The sequence below is a fragment of the Myodes glareolus genome, chromosome 8 (assembly GCF_982192425.1).
Source record: "Myodes glareolus chromosome 8, mMyoGla1.1, whole genome shotgun sequence".
NCBI classification, from domain to species: Eukaryota; Metazoa; Chordata; class Mammalia; order Rodentia; family Cricetidae; genus Myodes; species Myodes glareolus.
The window spans coordinates 10459785-10478454 of record NC_142033.1 but is presented as its reverse complement, the minus strand read 5'-3'; the positions used below and the strand labels follow the sequence as shown (position 1 = coordinate 10478454).

Here is an 18670-nt window from a genome sequence, read left to right as displayed (position 1 = left end):
GAGAAGCAGGGAAAGGCAGAGCCTAATCACAGAATTCATTAGCAAAGAACTCTATAATTAATCTGCAATCTACTTCCTGTGTCATGAAATGCTGATACCTGAAGGCCACAGCATACAAAAATAAGCAAGTCACTATTCTCTCCACGTCCCCGACACACCCATCAGTCAACACAGCTTCTGCCCTGGAGCCCCTTGCCCTCAGTCACCACGAGCTTTTAATTCACATGGGGTGTGGCCCACCCCTAGGAGGGACGGGGTTATTGTACTTGGTGCCTCTTTCTCTGGCTTGTAAAATTGTTTAACAGAGATTTAACCAAAGTTCAATGTCCATTGGCTTCTGGTCAACAGAGTTCACCTTCCAGATTGCTTGACTTCAGTTTGGGAAAGATGTTTCTTATCCAACCACTGGGAATCTAAAAGTTTAGAGCACAGAGCACTCATTGTACATACCAGGTTTTGTCTTCCTGCTTTAGGAAGGTGTTGGGTCCTGTATGATTCTATGGTTGGCCATTTAGTGTGATTTGTTCTGTGGTGGTGAGCGATTATTTAGTTAAGTTACTATGTTCTAGATTTGAACTTTGGAACGTACAACATTCTTACCTTCTAGTAAGAGTATCTGCTTCCCACAGTAAATCTTACTTTTTATGATTTTAAAGATGGCTTTCTGTGTGTTTGGTTTTCCTGGACATCTGGATTAAGAGACTCTGCACACTTATCCCTGGCAGGAGAACCAGCTGCCTGCTGTGGCACTGCCATACCACACACCCCGGCAGAGCCGAGCAGACCTTTGCTCCTCAGGAGAGGGGCTCTTATGAACCAGTGACAGTATTACTAAGTATTGAAGGATGTGATGTGTGGGTCTCAGTAATCTGTTAAGAGAGCATAGCACTCTTCCATGGAGGCAAAGAGAGAATAGAGTGTTATCACTTTCCCAGGTACCAGTACACACAAAAACATGCACACATGTTGTATACACTCAATAGGGGCCTCATCACCCAGACAGTCTCATTGAGATCCTCTCCCAGGTACTGGCACACACAAGCACATGCACATATGCCAGATACACTCAATAGAGACCACACGACCTAGACAGCCTCATTGGGTTCCTCCTCTCACTTCACGGCTTCTGCGGCAGCCAAGAAGACCTGACACTTGCTGTCAAGAACTTCCAGGAAAGTTCCTGAACTTCATTTGGATAAATTTTGAATTCATTTAAAATTGTGTGTGTGTGTGTGTGTGTGTGTGTGTGTGTGTGTGAGAGAGAGAGAGAGAGAGAGAGAGAGACTGAGAGACAGAGACAGAAAGAGACTGAGAGACAGAGAGAGAGAGAGAGAGACAGAGACAGAGACAGAGACTGATAGAGAGAGAGAGACAGAGACAGAGAGAACCGGATGAAAACCTTGAGAATCCTCCATTCTCTGGCTCTCTCCACCTTGTTACCTTGTTTTTACAGGGTCTCTCACCGGTCTGAAGACTGCCAATTGGCCTAGGCTGACTGGCCAGTGAGCCCCAGGGATCCATTTGTCTGCTTTACTAGGCCTGGGATTCCAAATGTGCCCTGAGCCTAGCTGTGTTTTGTTTTCTTTAGTGTGGGTTTGGGGAACAGAACTCAGGTTCCTGGGCTCAGTATGATACTGAGTGAGCTACCTCCCATTCTTTTTTGTATGTGACTCTCATTTCACACCATACATGCATATCTGCTTTAAAGTCAAAAACGATCACACAAAACAGAAAACCTGCCACTCCTTGTTTGATATTTAAATAGCTACATTATCTTTGTTTTATAATCTACCTTTTCATGTGAGTTGTGAACAACTTTCCAAAACACTTACAAACCCTGCCCAACTTTGTTTCTAAAAGCATAGCCTATGCTAACCCTCAGGAATTATGGAAGGTTAAAACGAAAAATAAAATAAGGCCTCCTACTGTGAGCCGACCTGCTAAGGGCACTCTTCCTATATGTCATGGGCAGGATAGTTTGGAAGCTGCTTCTCGATTCTTATGAGTCATGCAATGAGTCACATTGCCAGCTCTAATTTTCTTACATCAATACATTTTTTTAAAAAGTAATTTACTCAGGGTCTGGGAAAATGTCTCAGAGGATGGTATATAGATGTAAGGACTAGAGTTCAGATCCTTAGCACCCATGGAAATGCAGTTGCCTAGAGCCTTGTTACTTAGGGGGCAGAGACTGGGATCCTGGGTTAACCTAGATAGTTAGTCTAACTAAATCAGTAAGCTCCAGGATGCCCTACTTCCGTCAATGAAATGGAGAGGGATGGAGTAAGAACCTTTATACCAACCTCTGGCCTGTGTGCTTGCATACACACACACACACACACACACACACACACACATGCACGCACGCGCACACACACTCAGCTAAGATGAAGCTTCAACAAACTTCATAAAGAACCCACACCAAGAGCTCCCTTAAATGCCTACAATGGATCTCTGGATCCATGTGTGAATTAACTTTGCAGTAACACTGTGTGTGCATCTGGACACGGCGGCAGGCAATACTGAATGTATATCAAGATAAAATAGGTCCTGTAAGAAACCCCAGTTCTACCATGTTAATCGCAGGGCCGAAACCCAGCCTGTGTTTTCACAAGTGAATCTTTGAATAACGTGAGATACCAACAACAATTACGTAATATTCGGTAATTTTAGAAAATGGATTATGAGAGGCGATGCTAATAAAAGCCAACATTCTAAAGTACTTCACATATACCTGATGAGAAGTAGTGTGAGCCTTTCCATGTAGTTTTCCACAAACACGTTTCACAAGAACCCTATGAGGCAAGCGTTTTACAGCTCATTTCACAGATGTGGTAACTGAGGCACAGAGCTAAATAAACCACTCGACCTTGTTCAGGCGGCAAACAGAAGGGAGACAAGTCAGGCCTGTGACTCGGATGCCTCTTGCGTCATCTATGCAAAGGATCAGCACCCCACAGAGGTTTCCAGGTCTCTAGAGTCCATTCTGCTTTTTCCAGGCAGAGCTTCCTAAACTCCAGCAATGGTCACTAAGGAAATCCTCCTGTGTGCGTCAAGGCAATGGGAGTACCTTTCAGGTTATGACTATCTCAATGCAAGCGAACAAGTAGTCGTGAAAAGGAGCCCTTGAAAAGAAATCTCAATTACCTTCCTCTTCCTTAAGAATGCCTCTCCCTGTCATTGGAGGGGTAGTCACAGTAATAAAGGATCAGAAGTTTATTACAGCGGACACACATATAATGCATTTAAAAGGATACAGAAAACTAATTCAAGAAAAAGGAGTGAAGCAAAGAATCGTGACATATTTAACCTGGACAATATGACAGCAGCCATAAAACCTCAGCAGCACTCAAGTGCAGCAACCTTTGCAGGGACCTGACAAGGCTTTGAATCACAAGGCCAGGCAGCTCTGACCTTTTGGGAGAGATTTTCTCCCCATACCGCTAACAAACTTAGACAACTTATTCCCCAGGCAAAGGTGAACTCCAAAGGGTAACCCACCTCTACAAATAACTTCTAGCACACACAAGGAACAATTTTTCTACATGGTTATCCTCAGGGGATGATAAGGCTTTTTATCTCATATGTATTTCATGGGACAGTAAGAACTGACCCCAATTGTAATTGTACCATTGCAGGAGCCAAAGGTTCCTTGGTAACTCAGCGCTTCCCAGGCTGCAGGACAGGGAGAGATGTGAGCAATAGCAGCAACCAAGGAGCAAACCAGAAGGGGGAGGACGGGCCAAGGATTCTCTGGGTCCAAGGCTCCTCAGTGCAGAGGAGTACAGACAGAGCAGGGACAAGAAGGGACGAGAGAGAGAGAGAGAGAGAGAGAGAGAGAGAGAGAGAGAGAGAGTGTTCAGAAAGACAAGAAGAATGCAGGTACCTCAGATAAGGTCTTGAGGGTCGGACAAGGCAGAGGAGGCTTCAAATAGATGCCAATGGGTGACCAAGAGTCTCTGAATAACCTATAACGGTTAAAACTACTGTTAACTGTTAGGACGCAATGAGTATTCAGTCGGTCAGCCTCTAAATGCTCTGTCCCTTTCTCCTGTCACAGGGTGAGGAACTGACTTTCATGAATGAGTGGTAATAGCTTTGATGTTCACATGGTGTTCTTTCCTTTAACCCAGTGGTCAGTGTGTGTACGTGTGGGAGAGAGTTATGCATGTGTGTGTCTATGAGTGTGTGAGGGTGTCTGTAGTGAGTATGTGTGGCTCTGTGTGTGTGTGTATATATATGAGTGTGTGAGAGTGTCTGTAATGAGTATGTGTGGCTCTCTCTCTCTCTCTCTCTCTGTGTGTGTGTGTGTGTGTGTGTGTGTGTGTGTGTGTCCTTGAATAGTTCTTTATCCTAAGTAGTTACTCCGAGGGAAGAGCCACAAGACACAGGGGATACGTCGGATTGGGCACTGTCCGTATTGCCTTAGATAGAGTGACAAGCACCCTTAACAGCCCCATATTGTATTATTGTGTAACTGTTGAGGTCAGTTAGAAAGCATCTCTCAAGTAAATTGCCCGAATTAAAATGAAAAGAACATAGCTATGTTGTAAGAGTGAACGGGCCACAGCGCAATGATAATTTAAGGGTTAAGCAGAAAGGGCAAATGTTGGATTTAAGCAGGGAGTTGGCAAAGAGAAGCAGCAGTCAGCACTAAAAGAGGGAGGGCTGGCATCTGAGGTGACATGAGAAATCCCTACACAGCAAATCAGGGCACTCCGACCAGCGGGAATGAGGACAATAAGACTCCCTAAGTAGGTGAAAAGCTAATACAACTGTAATCCTTACAGGAAGTGGGTGGGACACGGATTACCATAGACAAACAAGATGACCCAGGAAGAATCTGGTCACCTGACAGGAAGTAATTGCTTTCAGCCAAATTCACTTCCAAGTTCTTGAGAAGGGAGAAATACTGTGCCGGAAATGGCATACATAAGAAGCAGGCTCTTTTCTTTCTTTTTCTTTTTTTTAGGCAGGCCTCGAACTCACAGAGATCCACCTGCCTCTGTCTCCCAAATGCTGGGATTAAAGGCGTGCACCACCACTGCCCTGCAAAGAAGCAGTTTCTAATAGTAATTTATGCTTCTCCCTAGAATGGAGACACTGAACTCAAAGGCAAAGATGGACACTATCTCTTACCTGCTTTTTGGCCTCATTTTTATATGACCAATTCTGTATTGAGGAGAAAAATGACTAGACCAAAGGCTTTGGTTCAAACCTTCATTCCCCTGGCTACTACCTTCCCTTCCCAGTCTAACTTGATCTCTCCCTTTTTAACTTCTTTTGTGTCTTGTCTTGTGTATGTTGTCTGGGACGAGTCACATTGCGCCCGAGCTATCAGATTCTTCTACTGTAATGTAAGGAAGTACAATCTAGATCGTCACCGAGGATGCCTTTCAAATTTAGGATCTATGAAATGCCATCAAATTAATAAAACACAATCCTTGATACTTTTCTCTATGGATGAAATGAACCTAAGGGTCCCATCAAAGACAAGATAGGGGACCTAGAAGGCTTGAAGCTATCACCCGTGCGAATAACGCAGGTCAAGAACTTATTTTCTTCATATTTTAATATTTCTGTCAAACGTGTTATAATCCACACCACTTTACAACCACAAGCTTTTCTTTTTCTTAGCAACTCATACAATGACGATGTGTTAGACACTTGAGTTCCCTCCCACTCCCAATCTGGCTGAAGCCAGAGTATACCTAACCATAAGAGCTGTCAGTCATCCACCCCAACGCTATCCGGACAAGCCAGGGGCTCAGCTGGAAGGCAAATGGCTTCTGCAGCGACCGGTTTCTTTAACTGCCACCCCAAAACATCCTCGGGCATTCTTTTCACATCTATGCTGGGCTCTTCTACGGCAAACTGATTCATCCTAATTATCATTGATCTCAGCTACTGTTTCCCAAACTAGATTCCGAAACCTATTCGTGGATTGAGCGGTCGATAGAGTGAGTGAACATAATTTTTTGCTTGTTTGTTTTTGTTTTGAGACAGTCTCCCTAAGTAGCCCATGCTGGGTTCAGACCCCGGATCCACCTGTGCCTGTCTCCTAGGACTACAGTTGTGTGCCACCCTGCTGCATTTTAAATTTATTTACGATGAAGTAAGAAATTGAGGGTTTTTCTCCCCCCACCTCCTATTCTGCTTCCTTTTACTTCAATGCTGCAGACTGAACTCAGGGCCTCATATATGCAAAGCGAGCACTCTACTCCTGACTATACCTCCACCCTCATACCATGTTATATTAACAAATAACGCAACACATCAAAAATGAAAATCTCAGACCATATTAAATATGGCAAACATATAATTTGAGACTTTTTGCTCTATTTACACGCATACATATGTACATATGAATTCATGCATTCTCTTATAATAGTCTTGACTCATGGCTTAAAATGTATTTCTACTGCACATTGTGGCAAACAACCAAAGAAAGATGTGGAAATGCTATTCCAGACTCAGCATCAGAGGTGTGACTATTCCCACAGCTCAGTGCCTGAGCAGCCAGGCAGAGTTGCTGAATCTTGAGGGATGACTGTGACCCTCAGGAGCAGCGTGTCCATTACCTAAGTAAGTGACAGAGTTTAACATTCCCAAACCCAAAGTATAAATATTAAAGATACAAAGCTGTTTGAGTGCAGAAATGATATCATAAATGGAAAATTCCACAGTTAACCTTATGTGATAGGTCCAGTCAAAACAGACATGCTAAAAATATCATTTAAAAGTACCTTCATGCTCTGAGTATTGGATTTGTATGAGACATACAAGAAGTCTGTGCTCAGACATGGGCTCCATCCCTAAGATACCTGTTATACAGAGGGTATTTTTGGGTTTTGGTTTTGGTTTTGGTTTTAAAATCCCAAATGTGTCTGTGGCAAAGCAGCTTTGGTACAGGATGCTCAGCTTCTACTGTGGGTGAGCTTGAAGTAGCCACCCAGAAATAAACCTTTGGTGGATTTATTTCCTTAATAAACCATCTCTACTACATGCCAAGATCAAAGAACTCGTCCATGTGATGGTCCCCTGACTACTTTATTGAATAAAGAAACGGATGCTAATTTATAATAAAAATTCCAGCTGACCTCCTGAAAGTCAGTGACTGTACTCTTTTGTTTTGTAAAGAAAACTTCCAGGGAAATTTTTCTTTGAAATCTGGTCCTGAACGTTTTAAACAGACAGAGCATTCACTTAAGGAAGGCCTCATGTGAGGAAATGGGTATTGCTTAAATACCTTCCCCGACATGACTCAGTACAGTAAAGAACCTTGCAGGCATGCAGGCTCCTTGACGGTTTCCTATATGGCCTGAGGTTTCTGCTTTTGCTTCTATTTCGAGCATCCTTCCTGTACGTCAGAGAAGGGGGGTTCCTACAAAGGAGGAAACAAAACCAGTGGTAGTGATCACGAAATTGAGAAGGAATACCCACACACACACACACACACACAATCACACAATTACACACACACACACACACACACACACACACAAAACCACAATAGACTGGTGAGTCATATTCATAAACAATGGACACTCAGATCCCTTGGTTCTTTAGCCCAACATTTTATGGTCTTTTAGAGTTCAGCCAGGGGTAGCAGCAAGCTATGGTTCTCTGAGATGTCTTCCTCTAACCATTTCATATTTTCAGTGAAGGAACTAAGGTTTAAAGAAAGCAATCAAAAAACCCTGTTACCTGTAGACATGTCTAACATGTCCCTGGATTGCATTAGCTTAGCCTCCTGCATTTAGAGGCTTTCTCGAGGATACCTTGAATCCATGGATGCTGGAATACTAGGGGACTTTAAACCTGCAACTGGGTTCCCAAACATAAATCTGTTTGTCCCCCTTGGCAGAAATGTATAGTACACATTTAGGCTATTAAATTCTAATAAATTTGGCAAGGGATACAATTGAATTTTTAAATTTTTAAATTGTATTGTCCTTACTGTGTGTCTCTTGAAGTGTAGAAGAAGGGGAGTAAAAACTTGTTTTTCTCAAATATATTTGTGAAGAAGATCAATGCCAAACAGATTTCCCTCTTCCTGGACATTCAAGTGTAGGGCATTTCTCAGTTCATTTGGGCACTGAAAGGTGACACCGCTGTCCATTAGGACAGATTATGAAACAATACGCCTGACCCAATGGCGTTTCCACTCCTTCACCCGGAGACTAAGGGTTTTACTTATTTTGTTTTATCTGAATTGGGAAATATGGATGATTAAGGAAAACAGTAGCCTTTTTTTAAAAAAAGTCACTATTTTGAATAAGAAAAGGAATGTAGTTTTCAATACACAGTAGAGCAAAAGGGAAAAAAAGCTTTTGACATCTGAGTGAGCCAAACACCGTCAGCTGTCTTTGATTAGTATTTCCCCAGTTTGCTGTCAAGATGATTTCCATGCAAATGAGATCTGTTTTCTCAGTTCATATCCTGGTAAAATATGTTTTACTAAAACAATAAATTTCTCTTGATAGTATGGTTAAAGCCAACAAAATGTTCAGAAAAGTGTTTTTCAACAGTCTGAGGAAAGAAGTCTTTTGTTTGAAATACAAAAGTTCATGAAAATAAGTAAAGCACAGAGATATACTGGTACGTATAAAGACTAACACAAGGGTACTTTAATGCCCACTTCATTCATTCACTGCATATGTAATAAGTGAACTATAAATAAAGACTGGATAGCAAGGCAAGAAATATTTATGGCATATTAAGTGATGTTACGCGTATCTATGAAACAAAATCCCTAAAATACAGAAATAAGCGGTTCTTATTTACAATTTATTGAATTTTTATGTGCATTGGTGTGTTGCTTGTATGTATGTCTGTATGAAGGTGTCAGATCTTCTGGAACTAGAGTTACAGACGATTGTGAGCTGCCCTCATGTGGGTGCTGGGAATTGAACCTGGGTCCTCTGAAAGAGCAACCAGTGCTCTTAACCACTGAACCATTTTGCCAGCCCCATAAATATGGGGTTTTAAAAGATAATAATATTAACAATAGAACTCTTGGATGGTGTTTTTGAGATTACTTTTAGTTGTCTTTATTTTTTAAAAAAATTGTAAAATAGGTAGTGTCTCATACCTTTAATCCCAGTACTTGAGAAGTAGAGTCAAGGGGATCCTAAATTCAAGGTCAGTATAGGCTACAAAGTTAGACATTCTTTCAAAATAAATGTGTAAGATAAATATAAATTAGAACTTTTGGAAGTAATAAATGTGTTTTGACATGGGAGGGAAAAATCTACCCTTCCTTTTGGTAACTATTTTTGCTACCAATTTTGCGTTGATGAAATCACCATTGTCCCAGATTTCCTCAATTTATGCTGAAGTATTTCATTATTCCCAAATGCACCTAGGAGTCTTAACTAACAAGATCAGAGATAAGAATATAAATAAAACCAAATCAGCCTTTAGCATCCGGCTGACCCTGAAGAGTCTACACACAAGAACCCAGACTGACAGGCCCAATCGCTGAAGTTCCAGACTCACAGTCCTGAAGGCTGAAGTTCAGGTGTCTTTCTCTTCTACTGGATCAGAACCTGTTTCTGCTGCCTTGCCCATGGCTTTGTATGTACAGCTATTTACCACCAAACCCTTAGTAGACTCGAGATTATAAATCCGAAGGAGAATGTAGGGTATGCAGCTGCTGCCGAGAGCATGGCAACAAGGAAGGGGAGAGAACGATATAAAATAAAACTCAAGAGAAAAGTCCTTAAGCCAGTGGTTCTCAACCGTGGGTCACAGCCACTTGGGGTGCGGCATCGAACAACCCTTTCACAGTGGTCATATAAGACCATAAGAAAACACAGAGATTTAGATTACAGTTCATAACCGTAACAAAACTACAGTTATGAAGCAGCAATGAAATGATTTTAGAGTTGGGGTCACCACAACATGAGGAACTGTATTAAAGGGCCACAGCATTGGGAAGGTTGAAGACCACTGCTTTAATGCCGAGGTGATGAAGGAAGGGCTCACATATGCAGGCTAGCTCACATCCTTCAGAAGGACCCAGACTATCACTACAGATGTGCAGAGGACAATCTCAATTTGAACAAGAGTCAACGCTGAGTAGCAAAAGAAAGGCAAAGCTAAAACCCAAGTATACTTTTAAAAAAAAAATCAAAGAATGTATTATGCTATTTAATAGAATTTTTTTTACATAAAACACTACAAATATTCCAGCACTTCGAAAGGTAAAAGTTAATTTTGTTATTTTTAGCCATTTCTTCATTTGAGAACAATTCATGTTCTTCAGATAGTGAAGCAATGTCAGGGCCAGTCCATTAACAGCCCCTCCATAGACTGAGACCATACAGAAGGTAACAGCAGCTAACAGCAAGATTATTACCGAACTGTCCCATCTTTGTTTTCTAGGGATGTTATCCACTGTAGGTTAAACGGTGTCTTACACTAGCAAGTCAGGAAATCACCCCTGGAGAGGCAACTCTGTGGCTGCCTCATGTGACACGGAGGTGCCCTTTGTATAGCACCAGCAGATCTGTGGTTAAGCGTCATGTGATTACTACAGTCCAAGCGGAAACATAAAATTGGGGGTGGATCTCCATTCAGGAGATGCTAACGACATTTACAAACTGCTAACACAGAATCCCCAAATTTTCTGTCATCACGGCATAAACTGCATTCCTCAAAATGAGTTATCAGAGAACTCCGAAGTCAAGATCCAGCTGGGTGTATTTTGGGCTGCTGGCCTGGGGCATGGGCGTTGGGTGTGTGGGGGTGGGGCTTGCTCCTCTTCCCACCCTGTTCCTCCGGTTTTCTCTTGTGAGTTTCGCTTTTGCTAACGCCAGCCATGCTCTGCTCTGCCCTCAGATTTTCCATTTCCCCTGTGAGTCTGGAGGGCGTTCTACTCCCTGTCTCCTGCAGCTACTTGGCCACAGTCCGGTGGGTGGGGTGCCTCTTGTCAAGGACTGTCTGGGTCAGAAGTGACTGGGCCGATGCTCAGCTGGAAAGGCAGACGCGCTGTCTCCAGCTGCAGAGCCAAGAGATAAAGGGCTCTTTCGATGTCCCTTTCTCCTCCTCACTGGAAAAGGGATCGTAGAAACTTCTTTCTCCCGTTCTGTCCCTGGCTCGCCCATGAGAGTTCTGTGCTCTCTGATTTCTGGACGGAAGATGTGTACAGAAAGTTAAGAGCAACTGTCATTGATACCCGTGAACTACCCAGAAAAGGTCCACCCATGTAGAAAGCCTCATCACAGTCAAAACATTCATGAAATCTTCTAGGCAATGTGTCACGTCCCACTCAATTCCTGAACTTTACAGAATTTTTGTTGCCAGATTCCCGTCTCCCTTGGAGCCAAAGTCAGCAATCCCTCGGTGACTTCCTGAGGACGCAGTTTCTCCCCAGAACAGCTGGCTTTTTGCTTCTTAGCCCATTTCCACTTGTTCCAGCTTCTAGTTTTCTTTTCCCTTTTCATCCATTCTCAGCATCCTCTCAGAGCCTGGACCAATTCCTCTACCCCAGGCTCTTTCCCACGTTCTCCCCCTTTCCCATCTGCCCCTCCCCAACTCCACTTTTGTCATTCTCCCATTCGAATCTTTTTTCATGCTTTCTGGTACTCTCCGTTCATGGTCCTTAGCTCTTCTGTGCTTCATGTTCTGTTTATCTTTCTTTTCTTCCAGAACTAAATGCAGGAAGGAGGGAGCAGAGATGGCGTGGCCTGCCTGTGAAGCTCTGTCCCTTTCACTTGAACAAAAATAATCGCTGCCAGTAAGATTGCTCAATACTTACCAAATGTTTGCAAAAGGCTAGGAAACAGGACAAAAAGTACTTCTCAGCTGAGCCTGGGGTTTAATATGATACTGCACTCAAGAAGAGACGGGGCTTTTAACTGATAAGAAGCCAAAGTTAGGAAGCTCAAACTTACTATTCTGAGGGTCTGTTCTTTTTCAACTGCTCACTTAATATGGGGTAGTTTATCATTTCTTTGTGTGATTTTTGCTTTTTAAAATTATTACATATTTAAGACGGGGCATGGCAGGGCAAACCTTTAATCCCAGCTTTCCAGATGCAGAGGCAGGAAGATCTCTGTCAGTTTGAGGACAGTCTGGTCTACATAGTGAGTACTAGGATAGCCAGAGCTACACAGTGAGACCCTGTCTCAAAACAAACAAACAAAATACTAAAGTTATTACATAGTTTTCATAATAGCCTAAGTCCATTGTAGAAAAAAATTAAAATACATAAAGATACACACAGAAGGTTATTCTGTAATCTACCCAATTCTTGACTATTTTCTTAAATGCAATCACCTTTATTAATAATGTACCTATACGTTTATGTATAATGCATTTGTTAATAATGACTATATATGTGTGTTTTATATATACATATATATATAACTATTTTGATATTCTTATCCTCTCTGTTGTATGCACATGAGAACATACTGAACACATTGTAATGAAACTTGGTCCATTCACCTAACAATATATAGTATAGACAATTTCCAATAAGAACCGATAAACCTGCTTTAGTTTCCTCCCCAGCTGTAGAACTCTGTTTAGTAATATTTGAGTAACTCTGAGGCACTTCAGTCTTTAGAAACTTGATAACGCAATATAGCTCAGGGGTCAAGGTTTACCATTTAAGCCTAATGTCCTACATTTCATCCCCAGAATCCTTGATGGAAGATCTTCATATGCATGCCCTGGTATACAGGCACTGACATCCGTAGTCCATACAGGCACATGCAAGTGCGCGCGCGCGCACACACACACACACACACACACACACACACACACACACACACACACAGGCACCTACACACATCCACACAGGCACCCCCCCCACACACAGCCAGGCAGTGGTGGCGCACACCTTCAATCCCAGCACTCACTTGAAGAGGCAGGGAGATCCCGAGTTCGTGGCCAGACTGGTCTACACGGTGAGTTACAGGACAGTCAGGGCTTCACAAAGAAACCCTGTCTTAAAAACAACAAAAAACAGCAAAAAACAACAACAACAGAGGACCTTTCTGGATCATTATGGTTAATCTTCTCTGACCAAACTAGAATCCAATATATTAGTAATTCCCTAAATTTAGTCCGATGGAGAATCTGAAAACACATCAGTAAATCTCTGCTTTATCACATTAACACACAACCTGTTGTTCTAGCTTACATTTCTGAGTGAATCATTTGTCCATGCCTGATTTTTGTTATTCATTCTGAAAATAAGTTCATGTTAGGTATAGTTCCTAAATGTTGTTAAATTTTATTATGTTGTAACATAAAATTACATTCATGTATCACCATCAGTATTTTGCCAAAGTTTTCAGAGAGAATCTCGTAATGTTTATGGGGCAAACACAAGGTTTCCAAAACTCTAATTTTCTCTCGAAACCTCAGATTTTGCCATTGTCCATAAACATGGCCCATTTTATTGTTTCTCTCGAAGTGATACAATTTACTTCACGTATTTTTGTATGTCTGGCAAATAACCAGTTCCTAAGACGTACGGTTTGCCTTTGATCTTTCAGTCAACCCAAGGTGTCTAAGTACTGCATTTTGAGAGCAGCTCTACAGCACGTTTCAACAGGCCCACCTTCAACACACAGATTTCCTTTCGGTCTTCTGCAAGAAACCTCCATAATAAATATCCTTAAGCTACTGTTTCTTGATGTTTTATTTTCTCTGTGTGTTTAAGTGTTCTAGCTTCAATAAAATTAAAAAGCTGCAAATCTCTTGCTCCAGTCTCTTATCATGACTACTTAAGTATTTGTTGAGAGTGAGGACGCAGACCTGCAGAAAGCAAACACCAACCAGCACTCGGTGTCAATAGCTTCCTTGGGTAGATGAAGGCCTCGGCTGACCTGCATTCAGGGATTCAGAGAAGGAAAAAGAATTTGGGCAGGACTGTGCTGTGGTCTTCATCACTGCACTTTGAGATTTTTCTCAAGTTGTGTTCCTCATGATAAGACATCAGTTATATTAAAACGTTTCCTTTCGTTAGTTTTTTTTCTGTCCTTCATGTAGTGTGGCCAAAATCAAATATGCATGCATGAGGAAAAAGACCCTCCCACAGCCAGCACAATAAATGTGCTCCTCATACATGGAGTTCTAGGGTGGAATGTGTGCATGTTTGAGCATCTCAGAGGTAAGACCATAGTTAATTATCTGTCATCAATTGGCTGGTGTTTTATTAAGGTTGTTCGTTATCAATGGTCTACCTAGATTTACCATTAGGTATTGCAAGCAGGTGCCTATTGTTGGAGGTTATTGATGCTGGGGCAGCTAATCCATTCAATACTGATGTTCTGAACACTTTGTAAAGCTGACTCTTGGTTTATCATGTTATGACTCCAGGCTACCTTCTGATGATCGGAAGCCTTTAATCACAACAGTACTTTAATGAGAATGTACATTTCATTTTTAGGTGCACAGAGGAATCCATGCCAAGTAGAGACGAGAACAGTCAGAGATGCTCAAAGATGCACACATTCCACAGCTCACCATTTATGAGGAACACATTATTGTGCTGGCTGTGGGAGGGTCTTTTTCCTCATGCATGCATATTTGATTTTGGCCACACTATGTGAAGGACCTCTAAAAACTACTAACAAAAGTGATTTTTCGTTGTGATTATTCGTGTTAATTCCTATATACTCTAGGAAAAAGCTTCTCTGATGTGTGTTATGTCATTAGGAGTCACTTTTTGCTATGTTTATTTGGCATAATAATAATATTAGGTTTTTCTCCTAGGCCCAAGATCTATTATTTAGTCTCAGGGTCTTGGCCATGTTACTAGCATCAGGTGTGGGTTCTATTCCATTGAGTAGCCTCAAATCTAATTTAAAAACTAGTGTTTGATTGCTCCCATAATATCTCTGTGACTATTGCACCAATATATCTTACAGAAAGTTCAAAGTTGTAAGTCACAGTCTTTGTAGCTGGGTGATACTGATAATCACTCTAGCAGCATCCAGTATCGTGACTGTTAATCAATAGCTTCACCCCTGTTAGAAGTTAGGCATCAGTTCCACTTCTCCATGCTTGATGACATAAAACCACTGCTGTCCCAGTGCTGAGAAGGGGAAGTAGACATGTGAGGGGCCCCACTCCTAACGAAGAAGCTATCTACAATTGATAACTGCGGGTAAATGGAAAACCACTTTTCTCTAATAGGGTGTCTCTGGGTATATCAACCACACTCCAGGGCAGCCTATTCAGCCAGGAGTAGTTGGCCAATACAGAATGAACTTGAAGGTACTTTTATGGACTTTGTGTTTCATTTCGCTTTGTTTTGGCATTTTTGTCATGTTGGTTTTTTTTCATGGTTTATTTGACTTTTGTTTTTTGTGGGATATTTTTGTTTCTCACCTTTTTGTTTTTATTTTTTATGTTTTGTTTTTCTTTGAGAAAAAGAGATAATATACACAGTTAGGTGGGTAGAGAGGTGAGGAGGAACTGGGAGGAATTATGGGAGGGGAAACCATGATCAAATATATTGCATAAAAAAGATTAGAAATAATAGAAAAAAACATTGGGGCCTTCAAGACAACTCAGCAGATAAAGGTGCTTGTGGCTAATTCTGATGGCCTGAGTTCAATCCTTGGGACCCACATGGTGGAAGGAAAGGTCGACTCCCAGAAATTGTCCTCTGACCTTTATATATGTATGTGCTGCACACACACACACACACACACACACACACACACACACACACACACACAAATAAACACATAAATAGATATAATAAAAATATCATATCAAACAGCAATTACTTATCATTATCACTGTATATGTTCTGAAACAATGTAACTCGCACTGTCCTGGGCTATCCTACCACCACAGTAGCGAGGATTCGGGAAAGCGGACGTGAATCTTTCTTAAGACTGTGACTCTCGTACTCGGGGAGTTCTCAGAACACAGATTCTTCAGACAGTCCACTCTCAACAGCAAACAATGGGGAAGATGCAGCTGACTTCCTGAGAAACCTGGCTGTGCTCCACAGGCCAGGGTGGAGGAATTAATTCGTGTTTCTTTCTTTTGAGAAGGAATCACATTTCATCTCCGAAAGTGGCTACCCCACTCCCAGTTCCACCCAGGGACCTTCACACACACACACACACATACACACACACACACACACACACACACACACACACACACACACACACAGAGATGGCACTGTGGAACATTTAACAAGCAGAGTGCAACTTTCGCTGTTGCTTCTTAATTTTTTTTTAATTTTATTTTATTGGTAACAACGTGATGTAATTTGTTAAAGAAAAATTCCAGGAGAGCAGCTAATTTCATAGACAGCAAAGAGAAGTCAGCGCCGGAACCTAGTTTGTCGGCTGCTTTGTGTCAGAGCAGAAGCTCCAAGATTCGGTTGTGTACCCCTGATGCTTTCTGAAAACTTAACCTCTCGATTAACTAATTTTCTTTTAAATCATTGTGCTTAAATACAGGCCAGCATCTGCTCAGGCATTAACTGCGAGACGGTCTAGATCAAAGGGCCTGTAATTATGTCAGACTTCTTCAGAACTTCAATTTCATCAGCTCAGCTAATGAGATAGAGAGATCTTAGGAATATCTGCTGAATAACCCCTCTAGGTATACAAAGCATAAAGGAAGATGCTTCTAACACACCACACACACACGCACGCACACACACACATTTGTTTCTATTACCCTCATAAAGAATGTGATAAACCATTATGTTCTTAGCAGACAACATGAAAGGGTTTCATGTGAAAGTTTCTAGAACATTAGAGGCAGCTCAAACATATACTTGACTTTTATCAAGATATCAAAGCATCTTTAGAAAATGGGGACCATGAAATGAAGATTTAAGTTTATTCTAGCTTTAAGAATATATAACTCTGAATATATAACTGAATCATATCTTTCATGTTTTTTGGAGGGGTGGGGACCCGCAACAGTGCCTGCCAGGGTGGCAGGTGTTCCATACATGTTTCCCACAGATAGGTAAGTATTTTAAGGTCTTATGGCATCTCCACAAGTGGAAGGGAACTACAGGGATGTGTTGCAGTTGACCAACCCAGGTGGTGCACACCTATAATCCCTCCACTTGGCATTCTGAGGCAGAAGGATTGCATGTCCCCTGTGTTTATATTTAGAATTTTCATCTTGGTTTTGGGATAACATTCTAAGTTCTCGCTGAAGATGGGAGGCATTGTGAGGGATTAAATGGCATGCTAGATAAGCATTTGTTCTTCAACTGTAAAATAAATACTGAATGAGCCTTGAGATCAAGACATAGGATTTTTTGTTGGAGTCCAGTTTGTAGCTTCCAAGAGGCTCCATACACAGAAGTTTACATCTTGCAAGTGCGCTGGATCTGTGTGTGTTTCCACATCTACAAAAGACTAACCACTCCCCACAAACCCTCTTCATTTCCTCCAGGTTAAGCAAGGCTGGATTCAAAGTATACGGGGTCTTTCTTTCCCTGCCGGGGATGGGGGAGACTTTCATTTCAGTTTGAAGCCCTGTGTTTGAATGAAATTTCAGTCTTCGAAGTTGTCTTTCCTTATCTTCCATGGGTAGATCTGATTTTATGCTCCTTCCATCCTCAACTTGACTTTAACCTAAAGAATTTCTTCTCTTCTTAAGATCACGTTTATCCACCAAGGGCAAACACAGCAGAAGGAAAGAAGTAAAAGCTCCCGAGTAGAGACAAACAGCTAGATTGAATGAGACTGGATTCCAGGTCTGGAGAGCCCACACTCCTGGGCATCTCTACTATAAAACCAAGTGGAGCCGACAATCTTCAGTGTGTAAGCAAAATCCCTTCACAAAATGTAATTCATAACAAATGATGGTTTACTGGAACCTGGAGAATTGGGGTCTATGTCAAGACAACAGGGTATGATTTTAACAAGTTCCTGAGTCTGAAGGCTTCACAGGAATTTGCAGTTAGACTGAACATTTCAAGCCCTGCAATCAACAGGCTCTGGCTTGCAATCGGAGGCCTTTATTTATGTGGTTCAGGCAAGGTACCATCCCCGAAGGCAGCAATTGTTCTGGAATAAGAGCCAGGAGAAGCATTGTGGCCACCATCTTACTCTAAAGTTGAGCCAGCATCAAACTTTATAAATCAAATTGGTACCAAATTACAAGGTCATTTGACTGAAATATGATCATTATTTTCTCTATTAGTGCGGGGGATCAAACCTCATGTTCGATGCAGGCTAGGCAAGTACTGAGATACATCCCTAGATCTAACATTGCCATTCTTTAAACCAACCAAGCAAGCAAACATTTTCAAGTACATAATGCTTTTGATTATAAACTATGTGTCCACATTGGACTGAAGAGGTTGTCTAGTGGTTAAGAATATATACTGCCATGTCCTTTGCCTTGCAGAAGCTTCTCAGTTTCAGGAGGTCCCATGTATTGATGGTTGCTCTCAGTGTCTGTGCTACTGGGATTATATTTAGGAAGTGGTCTCCTCTGTCAATGTGTTCAAGGCTACTTTCCACTTTCACTTGTATCAAGTTCGGTATAACTGGATTTATGTTGAGGTCTTTGATCTACTTGGGCTTGAGTTTTTCACAAGGTGATAGATAAGGATCTCTTTGTAAACTTCTAAGGATCTATTTGCAAACTTCTACATGCGGACATTCAGTTATGCCAGTACCATTAGTTGAAGATGCTTTTTTCTTTCCAT

At 41.7% G+C, this 18670-nt stretch overlaps 1 protein-coding gene across 2 annotated transcripts in view; it reads right to left on the bottom strand.

The window, feature by feature from the left end:
* Window positions 1-18670, bottom strand: part of Rasgef1b (RasGEF domain family member 1B) — a 509760-nt gene that overhangs the window by 108823 nt on the left and 382267 nt on the right. The window lies entirely within an intron of this gene.